We start from the raw sequence: 25,360 nt of genomic DNA, 5'->3' as shown, positions 1-25,360 counted from the left end.
GGTTGAGTCGTGTCTCCCTAAAAAGACATGTTGAGGTTACAACTCCCAGGACCTCAGAATGTGACTTCATTTGAAGCTAGGGTCGTGGAGATGTAGGGGTTAGGATGAAGTCACACTGGAGTAGGGGGGCCCCTGGTCCTCATAAGAAGCATGCGTGAGGACAGAGACACGGGGAGAGCGCCGTGTGAAGCCAGCAGGTTGGAGTGATGGGATCTACGAGCCGGGGGTCGCTCAGGAGCGCCAGCAAACCACCAGGAGCTAGCGTGAGGCAAGGAAGTATCCTCCCCCACCAGGTCCAGAGGGAGCGTGGCCCTGCCCACACTTGGCGCCTGGACTTCTGGCCTCCAGGACTGTGAGATGCTACCCTTCTGTTACGGTAGCCGCCGTGTGTGTGGGCCTTTGCTGTTGCAGCCCTGGGCAATGAACACAGAGTCTGTGGGCCTGGTGCCCGAGCCTCCTGCCTCCTCCGTTCCCCAGACCCCCCCTCGTCCTTGGTTCTGGAATTTTCCCTGTCTTGCCCCTGGCCTCTGCATGTCTGCAGTGTGCCCCGTAGGAGGACAGAGGCTTCATGGCAGTGATAGGGCTTTTTCTTTATTTCTCCACGCTGTTCTTCCCCCGTGATTTCAGACCGAAGCAGTTCGGTCTCCTGGCATATCCCAGACCGAGCTTCGCACGTCGCCTCTCTGCTTCCCCCGCCGGCGCCTCTCTGGTCTCTGCGGAGGTGACCTCGACCCGTTCTCCCGGACCTGGGCTGAGCCACCTCCTTTGGCAAGTCATCCTCAGTTACTCTGATTCATGATCATCGCTGATAGGGGAAAAAATAGAACTCTATTCTTTAAGTGAAACCTCTATTTTGGAATAGTACGGCATGCTGCAAATAAAGGCTTCATTTTGCTCTACTTTGACATATCAAAGGCCAGTTCTCGTTTCAGAGAGTTAAAAAAACCCTCAGATCCAAAAAACAGCCCAACAGTTAGGCTTCAGTTAGTGAGAAGGAACTGCGCAGAGGGTAGCAGATGACAGAGTACTTTTTTCTTCAGCAAAGGAGTGGGCTTAGACTGCCTGACAGTAACTTCGCTTATTCTGGGCTGAGTTTCTAGGGTAAGGGGAATGGTAAGAACCATACTGTTTGGAAGTCCCCAGGGAGACTTCACCTGCTCCGGCCGCTTGCTTTGCCCTTCTTTTTTCCTCTTCCTTCAGGACCCGGAGATTTGCTGGGGACGTTTGTCTGGAATCTTCAGCACAGACTCTCCCTTCACCTTACGTGTCCACAGCCTAGCGTGGTTGCAGAGGGCATGTGCCTCTCACGGCCCCTGCTTTCTGTTCAGAAGTCACTGCTTACTGCTGCTAACACCAGGGGAAGTCACCAGACATTTAGAAAAAGCACCAACGTGGGGAAGTTTGAACAGTTTAAGCAGTTCTAATTTTGGTTTCTGGCCTGTTGCTGATTCTTATTCTCTTTATAACTAGTTTCTGCTGTTCATACAATATAGTTTGCCCCTTTGAGGGGGAATGCAAAAAAGTTGCATGTTTTAGGCTTCTGTGTTTTCTCTGTAAGATACTTATTACTTAATTGAAAAACAAGAAGATAGGGCACTTTGAAGTTACAGTTTGGAAAAGGAAATGGCACGCCACACCTGTATGCTTGCCTGAAAAATCTCACGGTCAGGGGAGCCTGATGAGCTACAGTCCATGGTATCTCTAAGAGTCAGACACGACTGAGCAACTAAGCCCGAAGCTATAGTTAAGAGGTCAGCATGGGGCAAAGGTTATGTTTAGTATGTCTGTGTTTTTGTGGACTTGCCTTCAGAGCATCTGTGCTCTCAGACAGAGTTCTCTTTTTCCCTGAGATTTTGTGCCATGTGATAGGATGGGCAGTAGGTATCTGTCTCGGATGGATAAATGGATAATGGAGTTTCTCCATTTGCTTGGCCAGTTATTTCCCTGAACTACTGGTAGGATGGATTTCAGTTGAGTTCTGAGCTGCCTCCTGAAGCCTGGGTAGGTTTTCCTAAGCCCAGGGGGATTTCTTGGATTGGAGACCGGGAATCTAGAAGTGATATCCCGTTGGCTCTGGCCTGTGAAATGTGCTAAAACACTTTGGCTGATTGTGACCAGGGAGCTGACCGCACTGTAATCCCCAGCGCACTGGAGTTACTTCTTTCATTGGAAACCCAGTTTTGTTTACCTTCTTAGGAATGTTGAACACTTCTTGGAAATCTGCTGAGAGAGGAGACATTTCTCCCCCCTCTCTTCAGAGAAAATACTCTTTTTCGAATTTCTTTTACATCTTCTAGACGAGGGTAGCTTGTTTGTTTTTGGCTAACCTAGCCTTGGGGAATCTTAGTTCCCAAGGATTGAACTTGGGCCACAGGAGGCAAAGTGCAGATTCCTCACCACTGGGGCCACCAGGGAACTCCCGAGACTAGGTTATTTTAGCGTGTAAAGAATGCAGCCGTTAGTAAACGCTTATTCATATCTTAAAACATCTACCTTTTGAGGTTTTCTCAGATTCTTTATAGAAAGTGATATTAAAGGCATAGGAATGCCATTGATAAGCCTTCACTTATTTGTAGACTTGACTTCAGTTTAGCCTGGATAATAAAACTTCATTATAATGTCCTTGAGCTAAACATTTCCATTAATGTAAATAGGTCATTGTGTGTGGTCACACTGTTTATGGGTCTAAAGACTTCAGGGTGAAAGACTTGGTATTTTATTACTTTGCTTTGTTGTCCACTTTATCTGTCATTGACTCTGGTACATGGGAGTACTTCCTAATCACTCAATTCTAAAGAGAAATTTGATCATCTTTCTGTGGGGTAGTGCCTTGGATTATTTTCTGGCTAAAACACTGAACAAAACATTCCAGGGAAACCTGTGGTTTGTTTATCTACTTGCTCAAGCGCTCAGAGTTTTCTGCCTACTCAGTGTGGTTAACAGAAAAAGAAAGTGGTTATAAGAAGACTTTCTGCATACACTTTTTCTTCAATATGTTTTGTTTTCAATAGAATGATTGTAGATTTACTTTACCTAGAAGTGTATTTTCTCATTAAAATACTATTAACTTTGTGTTTTCACAGTCTCATCAGTTCAGTTCAGTTGCTCAGTTGTGTCCAACTCTGCAACCCCATGAACCGTGGCACGCCAGGCCTTGCTGTCCATCACCAACTTCCGGAGTCTACTCAAACTCATGTCCATTGAGTTGGTGATGCCATCCAGCCATCTCATCCTCTGTCATCCCCTTCTCCTCCAACCTTTAATCTTTCCCGGCATCAGGGTTTTTTCAAATGAGTCAGTTCTTTACATTAGGTGGCCAAAGTACTGGAGTTTCAGCTTCAGCATCAGTCCTTCCAATGAATATTCAGGACTGATTTCCTTTAGGATGGACTGGTTGGATCTCCTTGAAGTCCAAGGGACTCTCAAGAGTCTTTTCCAATACCATAGTTCAAAAGCATCAATTCTTCGGCACTCAGCTTTCTTTATAGTCCAACTCTCACATCCATACATGACTACTGGAAAAACCATAGCCTTGACTAGATGGACCTTTGTTGACAAAGTAATGTCTCTGCTTTTTAATATGCTGTCTAGGTTGGTCATAACTTTCCTTCCAAGGAGCACGTCTTAATTTCATGGCTGTAGTCACAATCTGCAGTGATTTTGGAGCCCCCCCCAAAATAAAGTCTGTCGCTGTTTCCACATCTATTTGCCTCTGAAGTGATGGGACCAGATGGCATGATCTTAGTTTTCTGAATGTTGAGCTTTAAGCCAACTTTTTCATTCTCCTCTTTCACTTTCATCAAGAGGCTCTTTAGTTCTTCTTCACTTTCTGCCATAAGGGTGGTGTCATCTGCATATCTGAGGGTATTGATATTTCTCCCGGCATTCTTGATTCCAGCTTGTGCTTCTTCCAGCCCAGCGTTTCTCATGATGTACTCTGCATATAAGTTAAATAAGCAGGGTGACAATATACAACCTTGATGTACTCCTTTTCCTATTGGGAACCAGTCTGTTGGTCCATGTCCAGTTCTAACTGTTGCTTCCTGACCTGAATACAGATTTCTCAAGAGGCAGGTCAGGTGGTCTGGTATTCCCATCTCTTTCAGAATTTTCCAGTTTGTAGTGAGCCACACAGTCGAAGGCTTTGGCATAGTGAAAGAGTCATTCCTGGTATGTTAAATATCTAGGTATTTTTAAACAGCTTGAGTTATCAAAGTTTATGCTTTAGAAAAAAGACTGTGGAAGTGAAATTTCAATTTTAAAGTATTCCTAGCAGTTTGTAGGGATTCCCTGATAGCTCAGTTGGTAAAGAATCCACCTGCAATACTATAGATACCAGTTCCATTCCTGGGTTAGGAAGATACCTTGGAGAAAGGAAAGGCTACCCACTCCAGTATTCTGGGCTCCATGTGGTCACAGAGTCGTTGGTAAGATTATCTTAGTAAACTGCTTTTTTTTTAGATTGGAAAAAAAGAGATTTGGCTCCAAAATGATGTTTAGATCAGTAGTTCTCTGAAAATAGCCTAAATATCTGCTGATAGGAAATGGAAAGATTTGTGATGCAATTGATTAATAGGATACTGTACAGAATTTGAATGAACCAGACCTTTATGCATCAGTATGGATGGATCTCTAAGCCTGAAGTGTAGAGTGAAAAAATTCAAATTTCAAAATATTCTGTATTTCATATGTGAATGTTAAACTATTACCTAAAACAGCATCATATATCACATATGTGTGTACGTGTGAATAAAAAGTAGGCAAATTCATGATTGTGGTTGGATCCCAGAGAAAAAGAGGAGGGTAGGGAGAGGAACAAAAGTCTCCGTTAAAAAAGAATCCCTGGGAAGATAATGGTGATTTTGGTTAATGGGTTTGTGAGCATTTGTCATGTTATGTTATGTTATGTTATGTTATGTTGTTAACATTCGGACTTCTGTTAATGCTTCTGTAATGAAAAAATTTCATGTAATATTTCCCAATATAATAGGTTTCAAACTAGGAATCTTACATTTATCAAGACTCTGGGAATGAGACTGAAGATTTTCCGATACATCCATATTTCACTATGTCATTCTGTGAAAAATGAAAATTGGCAGAATGAATCTTGAAGATGAGGCAGGCTTCAAGTTGATCTCATTCCTGGAAAGCTAGAGTAGCTGATGGGTTCAGAATAAATAGACCAGCAGCAGATTACCTAGCCCAATCCTGGCTCAACATCTAGCTTTGAGACACCCTGGACAAGTTAACTTCTCTATGCCTCTCAGCCTCCTTATTTACAGAATTAGAAAAACAGGCCCAACTCAGCACTGTTGTGAGGATTCTGTGAGTTCATGCATATAGTAGCCATGCAACAAAGATTAGCTCTTACTTTCATGCTCACTTCTTTTTTTTTTTTTTTTCATTTTTTTCATGCTCACTTCTATTAGCAGCAGCCTCAGTCACAAATGCCATTTTCTTTGCCTGGAATGCTTTTCATTTTTACCTGATTTCATCTGTTTACTCCTCAGAGGAGTTCTCTGAGGAGTTCTCTCTCAAATTCCTCCAAGGCTCTCTGACCCCCCCTACTTAGGGCAGTGCCTCGTCAGATCACAGTTGTAATTCAATAATTGCTACGTAATAATAACACCGAATAGTATTACTGAATAGTAAAAACAACTGCTTGTTAATTTCTCCCTCTCTTCCTGGATTGTAAACGGATGCTCTTCTTCACTACTATGTCTGTCTTTGGTGCCTGGAACAAGGTCTGGCATTGGGAAGTTGGTTTTTGTTTTGCTTTTGAAAATTTATTTTTGGCTGCGTTGGGTCTTCGCTGCTGCGAAGGCTTTTCTGTAGTTGTGGCGATCGGGGGCTCTTCTTCATTGCTTTTCGTGAGCTTCTCGCTGAGCTGGCTTCTCTTGGTGCGGAGCACAGGCTCCAGGGCCTGTGAGCTTCAGTAGTTCAGCTCCTGGTCTTTAGAAGTCTCAACAGTTGTGACTCATGGGCTCAAGTGCTCCTCGGAATGTGGGATCTTTATGGATTGGGGATCCAACCTGTGTCTCCTGCATTGGTAGGCAGATTCTTCACCTCTGAAATACCAGGAAAGCCCAGAAATTGGTTATTGCCTAAATCAGCAAAGTTATAGTAGAGGTGAAAACTTTTGTAGTTAATTTTACCAGGAAATGAATTAACTCCCTTTGCGTAGAGGATTAATTTAGCTTGCATTCGGTAGTAAATCTAGGATTATATATGATTTAATAAAAATAAATATCACATGTATGATGGTTTCTTTGTAACAATTATAAGATACCCCAAGTTAAGCTTAGCATCATATTTGTAATTTGATTTTGGAGAATCCTCTGATGGATAGTAAGCCGGAACATTTCCAGTACTTTAAACTTAAGATTTGATATATGCTCTTCTGATTGTTTATCCTCAAGCTTACTTGCTTTTTTTCTTTTAAAAATAGCAAAAGGGGAATTAAGCAGGAAATGATGCTTCTCAGGGAGCAGAATAAGCTTGCATTCATTCAGAATACACTGATGTAATAATAAGTAGCTTGAGAAAAAGGGCTTTTGTAAATCAGATGGAATGTTACTTATAACTTTTAAGCAAACTATAAAACAATAAACCCTTTGGAAAGGGGACTTATAGAGTAGGAGGAAAGACAGGAAGCCAGTTCCCTGTTAGCTGTTGGCTTATTTATTCTGGGAGAGAAACCTAAGAAGGATTTAAAATTTGAGGAAGGGCTGTGTGTTCAGATACCAGCATATTTCTCCAGGAAAGACGTCACTTAGGATTTTGAACTGCTTAAAAGCCCAAGTTTCTTAGATAAGTAGCAGGCTGAGCAAAATGTGAGCAAGAAGGAAACTTTCAAAGCACTGGAAGGGATTTTACCACCCAAATGGGGTGGAGGAGAGGTGAAATATCAGGGCTCGGAAAAGAAGGCAGAGCCCTACATGGAAAAAGAAAACTACAAATGTCACCTTGGGAGTCTTCTGCCCGCATACCCTCTCACCTTTGGAGACACATGATTTGTAACACAAATGACTAGGAAGAAAAGTTATAGCTGTGTTTTGTCTTGTCCTACTTCTCTGTTAACTGTTGCATACGGAAATCGTAAGTAACTGCATTTTAAATGCTGAGCATGCTTGTTCATTCATTCATTCACCAGGACACACTTACTTTGCCAAACTTGGAGTAAAATTGTCATTTTTTAATTCTTTTTTTTTTAATAGAAGTAAAAAAAAGTATTGTTTAAAATTGGGCAAAATTGGTTATTGTTTAAAAGTATCAGCTGGGGGGATATTGGAAGATACCAACCTATAGCTTTATTTATTTATTTTTTTACATTTGAAGATGTGTGCCTGAAAAATTCCACTAATAACTACCTAATATATAAAATTTATTAATCATCTGCTCCCAAATCAGGGTTGGAGAGTACTTTTGAAGTCATGTTGTTAGAAAACTTTGGGAAATTCTAATGCTTGTAACCACACTGGTTTAGCATGGACGTCACCTGGGAACTTGCAAGAAATGCAGATTCTCATGACCCCCTGACCTTCTGATAGGAATCAACAGTTTAACAAGATGCTCAGGTGATGATAATGGACATTAAAGTTTTTTAAGGACTACTATACAAATCCATCCCAAGTGGTTTTTTTAAAAGAGTATCTTTAGTAATGAGTGACTCAGTGTCCAGAAATGGAACCTGTATTATCTTTAGGTAACCTAAGCATGTTCTTCCATGCCAACTTCAAAGTAGTTAATTCCTTGAATTTTGCATTCACTGGCCTTGGCTTAACCCCCGCTAGCCTTCAGAACCAGGCTATGCCTCTTTTTCATGAAGGCCATTCAGACTTGAGAATGGCCATCTTATTTGCCTTCCACGATGTAAGCTTCTCCAGGTATAACTAAATCCCCATCCTCTAGCATTGTTTGAGGTTTCTTTGCTAACCTTCCAGCTTTAGATTTGTGATTGCTTCTGGACTCTAGCAGACAGTAACTAGTATAGGTTGAAGAGGATGGAAACCCAGGAGTTGTGCTTTCTGTCCATTTAGGGAGAATGATTCTGAGGTGCAAGTTTATCATTATCCGCAATCTACTTAGGTTCAAAATTCTGTCTCACGGTGGAGACGTCTGTTATCATAGAATTAGAGTAGAATAGAATGCTGGTGGTTTAGTTGCCAAGTTGTGTCTGATTCTTGCAACCCATGGACAGTAGCCTGCCCGTCTCCTTTGTCCATGGGATTTTCCAGGCAAGAGCACTGGAGGCAGGAGATCCAGGGATTGAACCCTGGTCTCCTGCATTGCAGGCATATTCTTTACCAGCTGAGCTACCAGGGAATTCCCTAATAGAACAGAATAGAAGTCTTCTATTGTAATTGCCACTAAAGAGCACCATTCTGCCTTTGTTCTAATTTCTAAATGCACAGACTGCTTAGCACTTCACACGTGAAATGTATATTGAAATATATGAAAATAAGCATTTTCTGTTTCTCTGTAAATTTTGAACTTTAGAGAAAAAAAATCCCATGCAGTCCACAACTCTGCCTATCAACTGATTTCTTTTTTCTCTGTCTTGCAGTCATGTGTCACCACACATGCATCTCACGTATGGAAATGTACTCAGCTTTTTAAAACTTCCTTTATTTGGTAGAATCTAAATATTTTTCATGTTACTCTATGATGTTCATAATTAAGCATAATCATTTTTTTTATTGTAGGACGTTAGAGTCATAAATGAGTTCTGAAATAAATATTTGCCCCATTTTTGGTGGTTTTTTGTTTATGATATTTGTTTCCTAAGAGTTTTTATTTTTAAACACTTTCTACTAACACAAGAAATATAGAACATGCGGGGTTTTATGTTTTATTTGTTTCTGTATCAGAGGTTTTAGTCTTGTGTAAGGAAAATGGTAGCAGGAGCAATTTGAGATTTTTTTTCTTCCAAAGTTTTTTGGAGAAAGTAGCCTACCACACATTGTTAAAGCAGTGGCTGTTCACACTAACCTCCCACCCTTCCTTCTTGATGTTTTTGTTCTTGATCTCTCCTCCTCCTTCTGTCTCCCTCCCTCCCCTTGCTCTTCAGAGATTTTTCCAGCAGCTCCTCCTCTCACCTCTGCATTGAACAATAAAGCTGTGTGTCTGTGTAGAGAGGAGCTGAAAAAGGAGACAGATGGTTCTTTCATTACCAGGTTGCTCCGGATTCATTGAGTTGGATCTGTTATTTTTTTCAAGGGGACCGAGCTGGGTCCCGTGGATAACCAGTCGTGAGCTGCGGTCATGTAGTCCATGTGGGAGGTTTTGCTCTTGGATTTCTGGTTTTGCTCTTGGATTTCTTTGTCTTTGGTAATCATGTCATCCAGTGGAGAATTTAGGGAGGGGCCTGTAGTGACTTTGCTAAAGTAGTGTTTTCATTAAGACTTTTCTTTTTAATGCCTTAAGATTTTTCTTGGGTTGCCGAGCCATCCTTATAAGCATGCTGAATGTGTGTTTTGTTTCAGTACTTGCAAGTGAAGCACCAGCACAACCTCTTGCCTTGGATAATTTCTAGCGGACAGTATAGCAGCCTGCCGGGCCTCCGGCGCCCTGACCACGTTCTGCACCCTCAAGGACAGGAGGACCCCTGGGGAACAGATTCCTCACGGTGTAGGTGAGCAGAAGCCCCGGGACTGCATCTCAGCCTTCTTGGATGTGAAGTGTGAACACTTGAAATGTTCTGTTACAATTCTCCTACAGTTAAACTGACTTTATTGCTATATAATCGCATTACAATGTTGGTTAGTTTCTGCTTGCGTCACAGTGTGATCCAGCCGTAAGTCTACATGTAGCTTTTGTGAACCTCCCTCTCACCCCACCCTCCATCCCGCCCCTCCAGGTCAGCACAGGGCGCCAAGCTGACCGGTGACAAGTTTTCTGCTGGCCGGTGACTTTAAACACCCTTTCCTTCCCTGTATACAGATACCTGTTAATTTATCTCTCACTAGTTTAACATGTAGCCAGAGGGCTTTGAAACTACATTATTATGTAACCAATGACTCTTATAGTTCAGTTCAGCTCAGTCATGTCTGACCCTTTGCTACTCCATGGACTGTAGCACTCCACGCCTCCCTGCCCATCACCAACTCCCGGAGTTTACTCAAACTCACGTCCATCGAGTCGGTGATGCCATCCAACCAACTCATCCTCTGTCGTTCCCTTCTCCTCCCGCCTTCAATCTTTCCCAGCATCAGGGTCTTTTCAAATGAGTCAGTTCTCTAGCATATCTCACAACTGAACTATGAAAGATTTAGTTATTATTTTTATTCTCAGTCTTAATGGCCTTCTTTGGGACTGTTGTAAACCAACATCAGAGTGAAAGAGAAAGTAAACTGAAGTTACAACTAGAATATTATGTGCATCACAAGTGCTGTTCACCAGCTGTGTTAGAATGAACTCTAGTTCCCTCTCTGCCTTTATCCTACAATTAATAATATTCACTGAAGTATTTTAATATAGTTTGTAGATATATTCTCGTTACATTCCTAGAATCCCATGTACAAATATACACCAATTTATAAATTTATTCTGAGAAAGCTCTGGAGCTCAAATGTCTACTGGGAATTAGCTCTATGTTTTACCCGGGAATCCATCACCTTTCTGGTATGTTGAGATTTGTCAGAGAACTATTAGTCATCTCACAAATTTGTCATCACTTTGTTTGCAAATCATATTGTGAAGGACAGTTATTGACTGACAGCATTGTGCTTTATGGGTACTGGGGAGTCTGGGCATTGACAATGGTTTGGGGATTTAGTCCTTGGGAATCTCTGGAGATCTTCATTCTTCACACCAAAATTATGAGTGGATTCAAAGCTTATCCTGAGTGTCCCAAGCCACTGGGCTTGCAGAGCTCTTGCTCTTGCTGTAATCATCTTGGTGATTTGTGGAACTGCCTTTCCTGTCAATCTATATATCTCCTTCCATCAAGAAGATGGAAATATTTTGAATCTTTATAACCTGATAGTGAAGAGCAGAGATTCTGGTGTGTGCCTGGGTTCAAATTCCAGTGCTGCCACTTACGACTTGAGCATCTGTGGGCACGTTATCACTTCTCTGTGCTTTAGTGTCTTCATCTGTATGACAGGATGACCTTTCTTAAGGGGTGGTTTTGAGGATTAAAAGAGTTATATACCCAAAGCATTTAGTTTTCTTGCCCTTTGTTGCATTGTTTCTTCTTCTTCCTCCATTCCCTAGTCTAGGGCTGACATATATTCAGCTCTTCATCCTTACCTTGTTAGGATGAAGGTGTTCAGTTCAGTTTAATTCAGTTGCTCAGTCATGTCCGACTCTTTGTGACCACATGAATCGCAGCACGCCAGGCCTCCCTGTCCATCACCAACTCCCAGAGTTTACTCAAACTCATGTTCATCGAGTCGGTGATGCCATCCAGCCATCTCATCCTCTGTCGTCCCCTTCTCCTCCTGCCCCCGATCCCTCCCAGCATCAGGGTCTTTTCCAGTGAGTCAACTCTTTGCATCAGGAGGCCAAAGTATTGGAGTTTCAGCTTCAGCATCAGTCCTTCCAATGAACACCCAGGACTGATCTCCTTTAGGATGGACTGGTTGGATGTCCTTGCAGTCCAAGGGACTCTCAAGAGTCTTCTCCAACACCATAGTTCAAAAGCATCAATTTTTCAGCACTCAGCTTTCCTCACAGTCCAGCTCTCACATCCATGCATGACCACTGGAAAAACCATAACCTTGACCAGATGGACCTTTGTTGGCAAAGTAATGTCTCTGCTTTTTAATATGCTGTCTAGGTTGGTCATAACTTTCTTTCCAAGGAGTAAGCGTCTTTTAGTTTCATGACTGCTGTCGTCATCTGCAGTGATTTTGGAGCCCTAAAAAATAAAGTCTGACACTGTTTCCACTGTCTCCCCATCTATTGTCCATGAAGTGATGGGACCAGGTGCCATGATCTTAGTTTTCTGAATGTTGAGCTTTAAGCCAACTTTTTCACTCTCCTCTTTCACTTTCATCAAGAGGCTTTTTAGTTCGTCTTCACTTTCTGTCATAAGGGTGGTGTCATCTGCATATCTGAGGTTATTGATATTTTTCCCGGCAATCTTGATTCCAGCTTGTGCGTCATCCAGCCCAGCGTTTCTCATGATGTACTCTGCATATAAGTTAAATAAGCAGGGTGACAATATACAGCCTTCACATACTCCTTTTCCTATTTGGAACCAGTCCATTGTTCCATGTCCAGTTCTAACTATGAAGGTGTTAGGTGTTGCTAATTGACCGCAGCATTTTCTTCTGAGCCTCAAACATAGTATTTGAATCCTCAACATTGTAATGGGTCCAAATCAGAGTGTAAGATGAAAACTTTTTTCCAAGTCAGATTATTTGTAAAGCTCTTGATTTCATTTCTTGCTTCAAGACATATATTTGATATGCTGATTACAAATCTAGGCTGTTTGGTTTTACTAGGGCTCAGAGAAGTTTTATTATGAAAAGCATAAAAAGATATGACTTCTATAGCCAGAAATATGGTCTGAGTTTTGCTAATGAATTACTATTATCTTAAATGCCTTTTATAAGCCGATGAGTAAGGCTTTCCAATACAGATACTTTGAAATGTTTTAATGAATGTGGAGAAATAAAAGCTAGCATACAGTAATGGAAGCTTAATTTTTTTTTTTTTTTGGCTTTTGTTGTACAATGTCATGAGTTCTGTGGTATATTTACCAGGATGTTATGAGTTAGTTTTTTCATGAAGTCTTGGTGTATGAGCAGCTGATACTTTATTAGTTTTAAAAGAAGAATTAAAAACAAGATTAGGAAAGTCCTTACCCTGTGCCAGACATTTTTCTAAGTGCTTTATATTTACAACTTACATAGCTCTATTAGGTACTATCTTTATTCCCATTTTACAGATGAGGTATAAAGAGATTAAGAAACTTCCTAGGGTCATATCACTAGACAAGGAACTGAAACTCAAACCCAGGGGTCTGATCACCACACAGGCAACCTTAACACCCAATTGTGCTGCTTGCTACGAAGACTGAATTGTATGAAGGTGAGAAGGAAGATGGAAGAACCAACTTAAAGATTCTTAAATGCCAGGCTAAGTGATTTTATGTTTATTTGGCAGACGATGGAATGCCACTGAAGGTTTTCCTGTGGGGCAGGTGACAGAATGAGAGCTGGCCTTTGGGGAGTTTATGCCAGTGAGCACGTGGGCTGGTTTTAAGGGAAGATAACTTGGAGATCATTGCTAGTGGTTTGAGAAGTAATGAGAGCGTGGGTTTAGAAAACAGGATGAAGATAAGAGCTTGAGAACACCTGTATTTAGGTGTGGTGAGCAAGAAGAGGAAGGAGTTAGAAGCTCAGGCAACAGGGGTGAGACCCTGTGCCACCCAAGGCAGGCGTTTTAGGGATTGAAAACTGTAGAGACTGAAGAGGCCTGGAATGAAGTGAAGACTTCAGGGTTATTACTGTGTACCCACGACGAGCCTGGAGTCAGGCTGGAGGAAAACCCACATAAAAATGTTCTCCTGAGCTGCCGACTCTGCTACTGATGAGTGAGGTCACTTTTGGCAAGTCTTTGCTTTTTTTCTAAATCCTGTCTGCTCCTTCTGTGATGTGGTGACATAGGACCTTACTCTGTCTGAATGCCCTGAACTCTTTCAGTTTTTCTAGCTCTAAGATCTATAATACCTGGGTCCCACTTGTGAATAGCAATCATTGGAAATGTTGTTGTGATTGTTTGGCAATTCAGTTGGCCCTTTTAGGTAAATAAGAAGGTGATGGAGAATGAAGTATGTGTCCCTTAGGGGTAATCTGAGAGGAATCCTATATATTTTCTCTGAGGCTATAAACAATATAGGAAAGAAAATGTCTGGGAATTTACAAAGAGAGTGCAAACATCCCCTGGAATGCTGACTGAAGTTTTTCTCAAAACCATTTATTTTCAAAGAGAGTCCCATGAGTTTGTTCAGACAAAATTCTGTTGATTGGAAATTTTAAAAGATCAAGCCCAAAGAACTCTTAAAAGGGGTAGTATGGAAATTAAAATGAGCTTCCAGTTCCTTCTGACTGTTTTTTGTGAAGCCCTGATCCTCTCCATGGGATCTAATCCCTTTTTCCTTGGACCTTCATGTTTGCAAACATGTTGCTTTGCAAACATGCAGATCACTGGGGATCGTGTTAAAATGCGTGTTTGACTCTGTGGATCAAGGTGTGGAGCTGAGATTCTGCATCTCTACGAGGTTCCGAGGCGATGCTGGGACTGTTACCCAGTGCAGGTCTGTGAGCCTGCAGTGAGGCCAGATAGCTAAATGTCAGATTTTGGAGCAGAGAAAGGTTTATTGCAGGGCCAAGCCAGGAGAGTGGGTGGCTTGTGCTCAAAACCCCTGACACCTCTCAGGTGATTTGGGGTGAGAAGTTGTTATGGCAAAATATGGGATGAGGGATGCAGGGTATGTGACTTTGTTCTGATTGGTTGGTGGTGAGGTAACAGGGTATGTTCCAGGAATCTTGTGCTGAGCCTGAAGTTATCATCTTAGACTTGGGTGGGATGCTGTAGTTTCTACAGAAGAACTCAAACATGCATCAGTTCAGTTCAGTTTAGTTGCTTAGTCATGTCTGACTCTTTGCAACCCCGTGACTGCAGCATGCCAGGCCTCTCTGTCCATCACCAACTCCTGGAGTCTAATCAAACTCATGTCCATTGAGTTGGTGATGCCATCCAACCATCTCATACTCTGTCATCCCCTTCTCCTCCCACCTTCAATCTTTCCCAGCATCAGGGTCTTTTCAAATGAGTCTGTTCTTCACATCAAGTGGTCAAAGTATTGGAGTTTCAACTTCAACATCAGTCCTTCCAATGAATATGGAAAAACCATAGCCTTGACTAGATGAACCTTCGTTGGCAAAGTAATGTCTCTGCTTTTTAATATGCTGTCTAGGTTGGTCATAACTTTTCTTCCAAGGAGCAAGCATCTTTTAATTTCATGGCTGCAGTCACCATCTGCAGTGATTTTGGAGCCCCCAAAAATAAAGTCTGCCACTGTTTCCCCATCTATTTGCCATGAAGTGATGAGACTGGATGCCATGATCTTAGTTTTCTGAATGCTGAGCTTTGAGCCAACTTTTTCACTCTCCTCTTTCACTTTCATCAAGAGGCTCCTTAGTTCTTCACTTTCTGCCATAAGGGTGGTGTCATCTGCATAACTGAGGTTATTGATGTTCTCCCGGCAATCTTGATTCCAGCTTGTGCGTCATCCAGCCCAGCGTTTCTCATGATGTACTCTGTATATAAGTTCAATAAGCAAGATGACAATATACAGCCTTGACGTACTCCTTTGCTTATTTGGAACCAGTCTGTTGGTCCATGTTCAGTTCTAACTGTTGCTTCCTGACCTGCATACAGGTTTCCTATGGGGCACACAGGAAGGATGTATACCAGAGAGGGTCCCACTGGGTCCTGCTGGTTTTTGAACCACACTCTGAGGAGCTGGGGTCTAAAATGTTTCATTCTATTTACCACAGCAGGTAATCAGACTCCTTTTGGAACATTGTAACTGCCCTCACCAGACCAGGAGCTCCGTTCACCTTGTCCTGAAGCAGAGCACACACCTGTATTAAGTGTTCAGTAGTCGTAGAGTAATCCGTTCTTACCCGTGTCAGCGATTTGTATGGTTCAGTGGCATCAGTAATTTAAATTGTTTATAGATAGAGGATTTTCCTTTTAACTGAGAGATTGAAGCAAATGTAATAACCTTCATGTAAGTTAAAAAATACATTTACTATGTGACCCATGATAACACGTGTATACCCAAATCCTTGTATTAGAATTTTCGGTGTAGTGATTCTGAAAGCTGAAGTCTCTGTGCACCGGTGTCAAAGTGAATCTCAGAGAGAGCTTTGGGTGGAGTTGAAAGGAATAGCTTTATTACTTTGCTAGGCAAAGGGGAACATGGCAGTCTTGTGCGCTGAAAAACTGTGTCTCCCCTCCTGGAAGGGTTTGGTGAGAAATTTTATAGCAGTGGCCCAAGGGTATGGTTGCTGATGGGGATCTAGGTGTGTGCAGGTCCTTGGCTCCTTTAATCTGGCCTCAGGGTCTCCTTTGTATCGGCATCCCCTTCCTTCCCTGATCAGCAGCTGTTTGAATCTGCTCTTTAAAATTCAGGGAAGACCATGGAGGCTGGAAGCTATTCCCTACAAACGAGGAAAGGGGTGGGGGGCACAGAAAGGCCTCTGTGCCCAGGAACCCCACGGGGTCCTGCTTGATTTGAGTAGCTGTATTTATATAATAGTAACCAAATGTCTGTTAACTGGTGAGCTGATAAGCTGTGATTATGGTATAGACATAAGATGGAACACTACTTAGCGATGTCAACTAATTTAAAAAGTGTGCAACCTAGAAGTTGAGAATTGTGTTTTATTTGGTGGCCTTTCTGAGGACTGTAACTGGACAGACAGCCTCTCAGATAGCTCTGAGGACCTGCTCCAAAGAGGTAAGGAGGAGCTAGGATATAGAGGAGTTTTTGCTAAATTAAAGGGCTTCCCTGGTGGCTCAGATGGTAAAGAATCTGCCTGCCGTGCAGGAGACCCAGATTTGATCCCTGGGTCAGGAAGATCGCTGACCTGGCCTGGAGAATTCCGTGGACAGGGGAGCCTGGTGGGCTACAGTCCACGGGGTCACTAAGAGTCAGACGTGACTGGGCAACTCATGCTTGCTTTGCTAAGCAAACAAACAAGCGTAGTTGAACATTAGAAAATTACTGCTAATCACGAAAGAGACATCTTGAGTTAATAATTTTGGTGCTTTTCTGTGTGTGGGAAGATGCAAAGTCTGGGCTCATTGAAGTCACTCCTTTGATAGACATCTTAACTGTCGAGGGCCCATATCCTGTTTTGTCCATCTCAGGGTGTGCTGTCAGAGGTTTAGGGGTGGTGGAGGGAGTGGGGGAAGCGGCTGCAATGGCTGGTGGTTTGATGGTGGGCAACCCTGTTGTTTATTGGAATGGCAAGCAACATTTTTTCCCTCCCAGTAAGAAAAAGGAAGGAATTCCTGGTAGAAATAATGACATGGATAATTTTTTTCAAAAGCATTATGCTAATATACATAAGCCAGAAATAAGATATGGACTGTGTGATTCCATTTATATGGCCTTTTAGAGAAAGTGAAACTACAGTGGTGAACGGGTTGGGGGCCAGAAACTGGGGGAAGAGAATTGCCTGCAAAGAGGGACAGAGGAACTTTCACACTTGATGGAAATGTTTAGTATGTTTTTGGTGATTGTTACACGACCTTACAGGTTTGTCGAAGCTCCTGAAATTGTACACTTAAAAGTGGTGGATTTTATTATAATTTTTTCCCTCTACACAGTTAATCTTAAAAATTGGCCACATCATTAACCTGTTAACAGTATCTCTTACTCATAGAGTCTACTTAGTCAGTGGGGCATTAATCTAAGAAGTAGAGAAAATTTCCATTCTGGCAGAAGAAATGGGTCTCTGGGAGAAAATATGAATGAACAGTAGGAACATAAGAAGTTCCCTTAAAAAACTCCTTTGTTTATTTTCAACGAAGCTGAGTCTCAAGGGAGAAATCTTGAAAATAGGAGGTTCAGTTTGTTCATTTTTAACATCTAGTATAGTGTACTATTAGCTGAATGATTTTGATGTGTCCTGTTATGCTATGAAAAAACACCAAAATTCTGCTGATAAGTCATTTCTTTTTATAGTCTTTGCAGAGAGCATACCCAGTTTAGGGGGCAGGATTTGGTCATCTGCTTTGGCACTGAGGGATTAGCTTTTATTGGGTAAAAAGATATGTCTATACATCCTAAGGACGAAATCTGGGAAAAGCATTGGCTTTCTTGAAAGATTGAAAGAGGTGGTGTGTGTACACATGTAGGAAATAGCTGCATAGCATTGTATAGCAGAAGAACTGAGGGGAAGAAGAGAAAGAAAGTGATACATATTCTTCTGCTACTATGCACAACATGCTGTTTAGAAATCAGCCAAGTGTATACAGTTGGTCCAATTTGTTGAAACTATACAAATCTTTTGTAGGGGGAAGTGTGCATAAATGAAATTATTGTTTTCTATTTATTTACTCAGTAATATCAGATTTCCACCCTCCCTTAATCTGTTTTAAATAACAGTAGCTCAGAACTTCAGATTTCAGTTTAGCTTTTTAAGGTGGTATAATGTTACTTACTACTTAATTTTATATGTACTATTCTTTATTTTAAAATTATGGCCTGTTGAAAGATTTTAGATCCTTCTAGTAGAAATCTGATCAACCAGAATTACTAATTCCTTAAGATTTATCTCTTTAGTTGTGAATTGTTCAATTGTGAATTGAACAGTTTTTCATATTATATTATTTCTAGGTATATTTTAATAGATGCATATTTATCGTTCCTTGCTTAAAAAGTTAAGTGATTGTATTTAGTTCATGCTGTTATAGTTATAAAATTTAGTAATTATAGTTTTTCAGAATGTACAATTTACAAGTTTCCCATAAAGTATAGAAAGATCTCTTGAGTGGGAATGCTGACATCCCTGCTTTCATCATCGTGTGTGGAAAGAGCTTGGTGCAAGGCTTGGCATTTTGTAAGTACTTAATAAAAGTGGAAGTGCTAGTCGCGTCCGACTCTTTGCAACCCCATGGACTATAGGAACCCATCAGGCTCTTCTGTCCATGGAATTCTCTAGGCAAGAATACTGGAGTGAGTAGCCATTTCCTTCTCTGGGGGATCTTCCTGACCCAGGGATCGAACCCAGGTCTCCTGCATTGTAGGCAGATTCTTTACCATCTGAAGCACCAGGGAAGTACTTAATGAAGTGTGCTGTTATTTACACCATCATCAGCCCCAAAGGGTGGAGCTCATTGGTGTATAAATGAGGGGACACATTTGGACTGTGCCATTCATGATAAGGACCGTTACATGAAAGATGGGCAGTAAATGAGTTAAAGAGAACTGAGGCCTTTGCACCCATCGCTACCGAGTCCTGTGTGTCTCCTTTAAGGCTCGGACTCTGTGGAGATGGCGATCTAGGAGGCTTCGGGGACCCATGGGGCTGGAGTCGCGGACCTAGACATGAGCGCAGAGCTAGAGCCGCTGCTCATGCTCCCAGGGACACGTAACCGCAGAGGAGTCACAGGCTGAGCAAGCAGTAAACACAAAGAGGAAGGAAGGCAGGATGTAAGATCTGTTGCCGAGTTGAGACGGTCTTGGGTGTGTGTCATCATGAGCTGGGGTCTGGTGGAGCCCTGAGTGGAGAAGGACCTCTCCCCGGGTTGGACGGACGCAGCCTCAGAGCAGGGCCGCTTGGTAAGATTGTGGAGGTGAACCTTGTAACAGGGGCAGGCGGCGGAGAGGAAACTTGTGGTTGAAATTCTGTCCGCACAGGGTTCTGCGGGGCCGGAAGGGATGTCCTTTTCTAACTTGCACAAAGATTGCAAGTGGTTGAGTGTTTTTGTTGAGCATCACTATGCTGGGGAGAGAGGAGACAGAGCCTCAGCAGAGCAAGACACTGGTCACTGGCGAAACAGGATTTCAGGGGACGAGAGTGGATGACGACACAGTTTAGGATGCTAGTTACTTAAAATTGGACATTTGGTTGCCGGGCTGCTGGGTTAGTTGTGAGAGAGAGAAGACTGCAGACCCTGGAAAATTAGGATGTAATTCAGAGACCTGGCAATAGGAACTCAGAGGTCTGGTGAATGACATGTTCAAGGTCAGCGGGGGATTAGTAAGAACCTGACCAAACTGTTGAGCTGCTGCTGAAGGCTTCTGAAGCTTCCTGTCCTTTGGGCCAGAGTCAGAATCAGAGGTTGGAGTGGGGCTGAGCCTGCAGACAGGCTGCGGGATGTGTCTGCAGCTGGACCTGGAGGGCACGGGGTGGAGAGAAGCCAGACAGGCTGGGTCCACCCACGTGGGGAAGCGTGGTTCTTCCCTGAAGTCGTATGATGCATTGAGATACCAGCAGGGCTTCTGTACCTAGGGAATAGAATGATGTTTCCAGAATTATTGATGAATGTGCTTTTTTCTAACTGGTGGTTGGAAAAAACCAGCCCCTGTATATTCAAAAAAGCATTAGGAGAGTCTCAGAAAAGAATCTGACATTTTCAAGTGTCATTCCACAGGGTTTTTGTTTAGTTTTCATAGGCAACACTGTTATGGTTCTCTGGGGCTCAAGGATGCACATTGAAATAAGAACCCTCCAGTTTGAATCTTAAACATACTGAAGTTTGAGAATCACTGCTCTAGGACACTCGGAGGAAAAAAAAATAATGGATTTATTGAAATCCAGAAGAATGGGGTAGGGAAGAAGAAGGTTGTAAGTAGTAGAGTTCTATTTTGGCACAGCACTTGACCATGAACTTGATCTCCGTTTCACCAGTTCCTAGGGTTGTCACTGCTTAGGGGGCTGGCAGGATGGACAGATTAGACACTGTGTAATGCTTAGTCTGGTATCGGAAGAATAGACCCGCACCCATCCGTAAAAGCTCACATCTGGAGAGCAGCAGTACAGTGTGTGGACTCTGGTCTGATAGATATGGGCTTGAGACCTGTTCTGCAGTTTATCAGCTCAGGAAAGTTACTGTTTCTCTGAGCTTCAGTATGCTTATCTCTGAAATGGTAATTACGAGTTTGCTATAGGCCTCACAAGGTGGATATGAAGATTACATTAGATAATACAAAAGATTAGATAAAATACAGAAGCATTTTATCAGGGGCCTTGACACATGTATAATACACATTTATCTTAATGATTCTAATAAGCCATTATTCACTGGGCATTGGTCCATGTGCTGGGCATTTTGGGTAAAAAATTAATACAGAACATCTAGTTATAAGATCTGGAACTCCATTCTATGACTGTCTACATAGCGTCTTCTATGTAACATGTTTTGTTAGATGCATGGAAATAAAATAATGGACAAGTCCTGCTCTCCTGGGTCTTGCCAACTAGTGGGGTCGTCATTGTAACGTCTGTTATACTCTCTGTATTTCAGTACATTTGTTATTAGTTTCCTCCATGGTTCCCTTGAGAATCCTAGAGCAATGATTCTCCAATTTTAATTTGGGTCAGCATAAGAATCAGACTGGAGGGCGCTTGTTTCAATACATGTCCCCAAGCCCCAGAAACTCCGGTGTAGTAGGGGGTGAGGAATGTGCGTGTTACAAGTCGTCGGCTGGTACAGACCCTTGAACCTGCCACATCACGTTGGGGAGCCTGCCTGCAGCCCTCTCCCGTCCACTGTGTCTGAATTTGCACTTCTGGAACTCTGCCCACCAACGGAGCACTCTCAGGAAGTTGTCTGTTAGAATGTTCTCTTTTGGGCTCCCCTCATGCATTTTGTCTTGATAGATAGGAATAGAACTGTGGGAAGCAATGACCACACTTAGCCTGCTTCTGTTTCTTACACCGTGTGAGTTGGGCCGATCGCTGACCCCGAGAAACTTTCAGTTCCTTCCTTCATCAAGGAAATGATACCCGCACATTCATTTATCAAGCTCGTTTTGAGTCTTAAGTGATAGACTTACAAGCTTTTTATGAACTTAAAATATATACTTTAATCATTAAAGAGAAGGAGAACCCGTTGCCAGGGTTGAGCCCACTTTGGTATATGTACCAAATATACCTGCCTGCTCAGTCGCTCAGTCGTGTCTGACTCTTTGTGACCCCGTGGACTGTAGCCCACCAGGCTCCTCTGTCCATGGGATTTCCCAGGCAAGAATACTGGAGTGGGTTGCTGCTTCCTACTCCAAGGGATCTTCCCAACCCAGGGATCGAAACCCAGCCTCCTGTATTGGCAGATGGATACTTTACCATTGAGCCACCAGGGAGACCTCTGGCATATGTAGATTATTCATCTACTCAGTTATGTATCATAATTTGAGAAGAAATAAGCATTTGATCTCTGCCAGCGATTCCTGCTCTCCTTTGAAACTCTACGCACACTCTAGGTGAATAATTGATTTATTCAATTATAAGGGTGTTTTAGGGACCCTGGTCTTATTAATAGTGGCGTCTGCAGCCAAGAAGCTGGTATGTATTGTTTAATGTCAGGATGTTGAGGCTTATCTTGGTTCTTGGAGCTATGTTGAAGGGCTTTGTTCCCCTGTAAACCAGGCACTCTGTGTTAAATCCTAACTGGTGTTGCTTTGAGCCAAAGATTCAAAGTTGTTGTTTCAAAATGGTTGTTTCCTTTATAGACTCACAATTAGAGACTTCATTTATTTCTGCAAGTTTTTTCCTGTGAGCAAGCAGAAGAACTCGACATGCTTATCACACGGATATCCTGGCTGGCCCCAGTTTGCTTCGCAGCTTGAGTGTGGGTGCTGTGAGTTGCCCGTGACACCTGAGAGAGTGACAAAGCTTCCCAAATTTTTCTCAGGTGGTGTACACAGTGACCCTTCACGAGTAGATTCATTTTACATTTTGTACACAATGACCCTTCACCAGTAGATTCATTTTATGTTTTGAAGGAAAAAAATGTTTCTCACCCTTCTTCGTTTTCAGCTAAACCACGAACTGGTGAGGCAAAAACAACAATCTCACTTACTTGTACTTCCTTGTAATATAAAGTGATAGGTAAATTTCCGAGGAATGTGTTTTGAGGGACAGGTGAGCAAACTGAACTGAAAATACTGAGTTCTTCCTTTAGACTGTAATGCACTGCCTTACCTTAGATGCAGATTTTGGGGATTGATTTTCATTATATTTGACTGTGCTGGGTCTTCACTGCTGTGCGGGCTCCCCTCTTGTTGCAGTGTTCAGCTTTCTGATTGCAGCGGCTTCTTTTCTTGTGGAGGGCGGGCTGGCTTGGACTTCAGCAATAGTTGTGGCGCATGGGCTTAGTTGCTCTGCAGCATCTGGGACCTTCCCAGATCAGGGATCAAACCTCATGCCTCCTGCGTTGGCAGGAGGGTTCTTTACCACTCAGCCCCCAGGGAAGCCCTAAATATGTTTTGTAAAAAACTCCTGTTACTGGTAAGTGGCATCCTTGTTGGGTGTTTGCATAACTGATGTTAGTTTGGATGGAGTCTTAAATATTTGAGTATTTAAGCAAATTGTTTGATGATTGTTTTGGCCCGTGGTAAAATGCCTTCCAGGACAGTCTTAAGCCTGATATCAGTAATATCTAAAAACCAACTTTCTTGGTCCAAGTCTAATTTGTGCATTTTAGAACTTAGTTGCTAAACATCCCTGATAACTGAGACCATCAGATGTACAACAGAAAGGCTTAGTTGCAGTGTATTTTTAGATGAGTCGCAGGGTATATAAAGAATTCCTCAGTGTTCTTTGGAGTCTTTTATATTTATCCTACATTCATGTTTGTGTGATGCATGAAAAAAAAACAAAAACATTTGCCAGAGCCAGTTCAGTCCAAGGCATGAGCCAAGGCCAGTCCGTGCCAGCTCCCTGTATCCTGTCAGCATGAAGCATGGCTCGTGGCCTCTGGCTAAAGTGTTTAACATTATCACTTCTCTCACATGGGCTTCCCAGGTAGCGCGAGTGGTTAAGAATCCACCTGCCAATGCGGGAGACGCAAAAGACACGGGTTCGATCCCAGGGTCTGGAAGACCACCCTGGAGGAGGAAATGGCAACCCACTCCAGTATTCTTGCCTGGAAAATTCCATGGGCAGAGGAGCCTGGCAGGCTACAGTCCACGGGGCCGCCAAGAGTTGGACACGCCTGAGCACACGTTATTGTCTCGCGCAGGAAGGGGAAGAGGTGGAGCCAGCATCTGCCGCACGTGTCCTAAAGGTCAGGCTGTGGGCTCGCTGTCTTGCTGTCCTTGTTTCCTCAATTAGCTAGGTCAGTGATGCATCCACCATCTTCAGTGCCTCGTTTTCTTGGGCTTTCACTCTGATCATCCCAAACCTGAGTTCTTTCCATTCCTTGGATTTTTTTTTTTGGTCAATTATTTTTCAAGAAACCCAGAACCATACTTTTTTTTTTTTAACCCACTGGATGATCATGCAATTTATTTCTTGCTTTTTACCAAAAACTTAAGATGATTTCTAAAATAATGCATGATATGTCAAGGCATATATTGCAGAGGGGCGAGCAGGACAGAATACAGTGGGCAGGGAGGCCTGGGCCCGAGACGGTCTGTGCCCTTGCTTGCTCTGGCCTCTCTGCCCGCAGAGGACGCGGCCTCTGTGCCATGGCCGTGCCCAGTTGAGCCCCGCCTTCAGTCCAGTGGGATACGGCTCAGGCTGCGCAGTGGGTGGGCCAAGTCTCCCTGTGGCTTTCTCAAGCCCATGCACTTTACTGTGTAAGAAACAAAACGCACAGCTGGCTTTAGTTTTAGAAAACAAACAACCATAAAATATACAAACTTACTCGGCCCGTCCTTTTGTGTCCTGGGTTATGCCAGACGCCCATCGTTTTGGCCAGTCGGGCTTAATAGTCCAAAGAGGTAGGTGTGTGTTCTTACTCCTCAACAAGTGAGAAGAGTCGGGTTGGAAAAGGGAGATTAATTTACCTAAGCCCCGTCCCACCCCCAGGCCAGGAATTACTGGAGTTGGGCCATGATTTCTGTCTTCTGATTTCCAACTGGTGTTGATTGGGGATTTTGTTGCTAAATTGGAAGTATGGATAAACTAAAGTTTGCTCATTTAAGGCGTTCATTTGCTTCCTCCTGACACAACCTTCACTTCTAATTAATTTATAATAGTGGCGTGTGGGGGTGGTGGCTGCATTAATTGCAGTGAGAAGCAACAGCTGACAGCAAGGGGGGCGTGCCTAGCAATCTCCGTGGGATCATCCCTACAGTGGAGGGTCACTTCCAAACAGCCCCACACCCTCAGGAGCTCCTGAGAGTCTCAACTCTAATTGTGCCCAGAACAATGAATGACATTTGTTATGATGACCTCACATTGTCAAGAACAGCTTCTTTTATGTTTAGTCCATCATACCCATAAAGGCAGTGAGCTCGTTAAGAATCTAACCAATCAAATATATTTCAATAAAATTACAAAAAAAAAAAAAAAGAATCTAACTAGACTCACCTGTTCTACACTGCATCACCCTAATTGAGGTTAGCTTCCTTGGTGGCTCAGATGGTAAAGAATCCACCTGCCAATGTAGGAGACCTGGGTTCGATCCCTGGGCTGGGCAGATTCCCTCTAGAGGGAAATAGCCATTTCCATACCCACTCCAATATTCTTGCCTGGAGAATCCCATGGACAGAGGAGCCTGGCAGGCTGTAGTCCATGGGATTGCAGAGTCGGACATGACTGAGTGAACACTTTCACACTTTGGACAAGAGTGAGTGGAGTGGGACATTCAAATCTAGGTGAACCAGAAACCTGGTAGGAGATGGGAAGAGGCACTGAAATAAAGACATTTCTAAATT

At 42.8% G+C, this 25,360-nt stretch overlaps 1 protein-coding gene across 8 annotated transcripts in view; it reads left to right on the top strand.

The window, feature by feature from the left end:
* The window catches only part of ST3GAL6 (ST3 beta-galactoside alpha-2,3-sialyltransferase 6), an 84,098-nt gene that overhangs the window by 12,214 nt on the left and 46,524 nt on the right, over positions 1-25,360 (top strand). For 4 of the 8 annotated variants that reach the window (XM_065913589.1, XM_065913593.1, XM_065913588.1 and 1 more), the window contains exon 2: positions 9,486-9,634. The exons of the other annotated variants lie outside the window; for them this stretch is intronic. The gene's annotated coding sequence lies outside the window, so the exon portion shown is untranslated. The remainder of the gene's footprint in view (positions 1-9,485; positions 9,635-25,360) is intronic. 8 annotated transcript variants of the gene reach the window in all.

The sequence above is a fragment of the Muntiacus reevesi genome, chromosome 21, assembly GCF_963930625.1.
Source record: "Muntiacus reevesi chromosome 21, mMunRee1.1, whole genome shotgun sequence".
Lineage (NCBI taxonomy): Eukaryota > Metazoa > Chordata > Mammalia > Artiodactyla > Cervidae > Muntiacus > Muntiacus reevesi.
The sequence above is the reverse complement of the archived record's forward strand: the minus strand, read 5'-3'. Positions and strand labels throughout refer to the sequence as shown.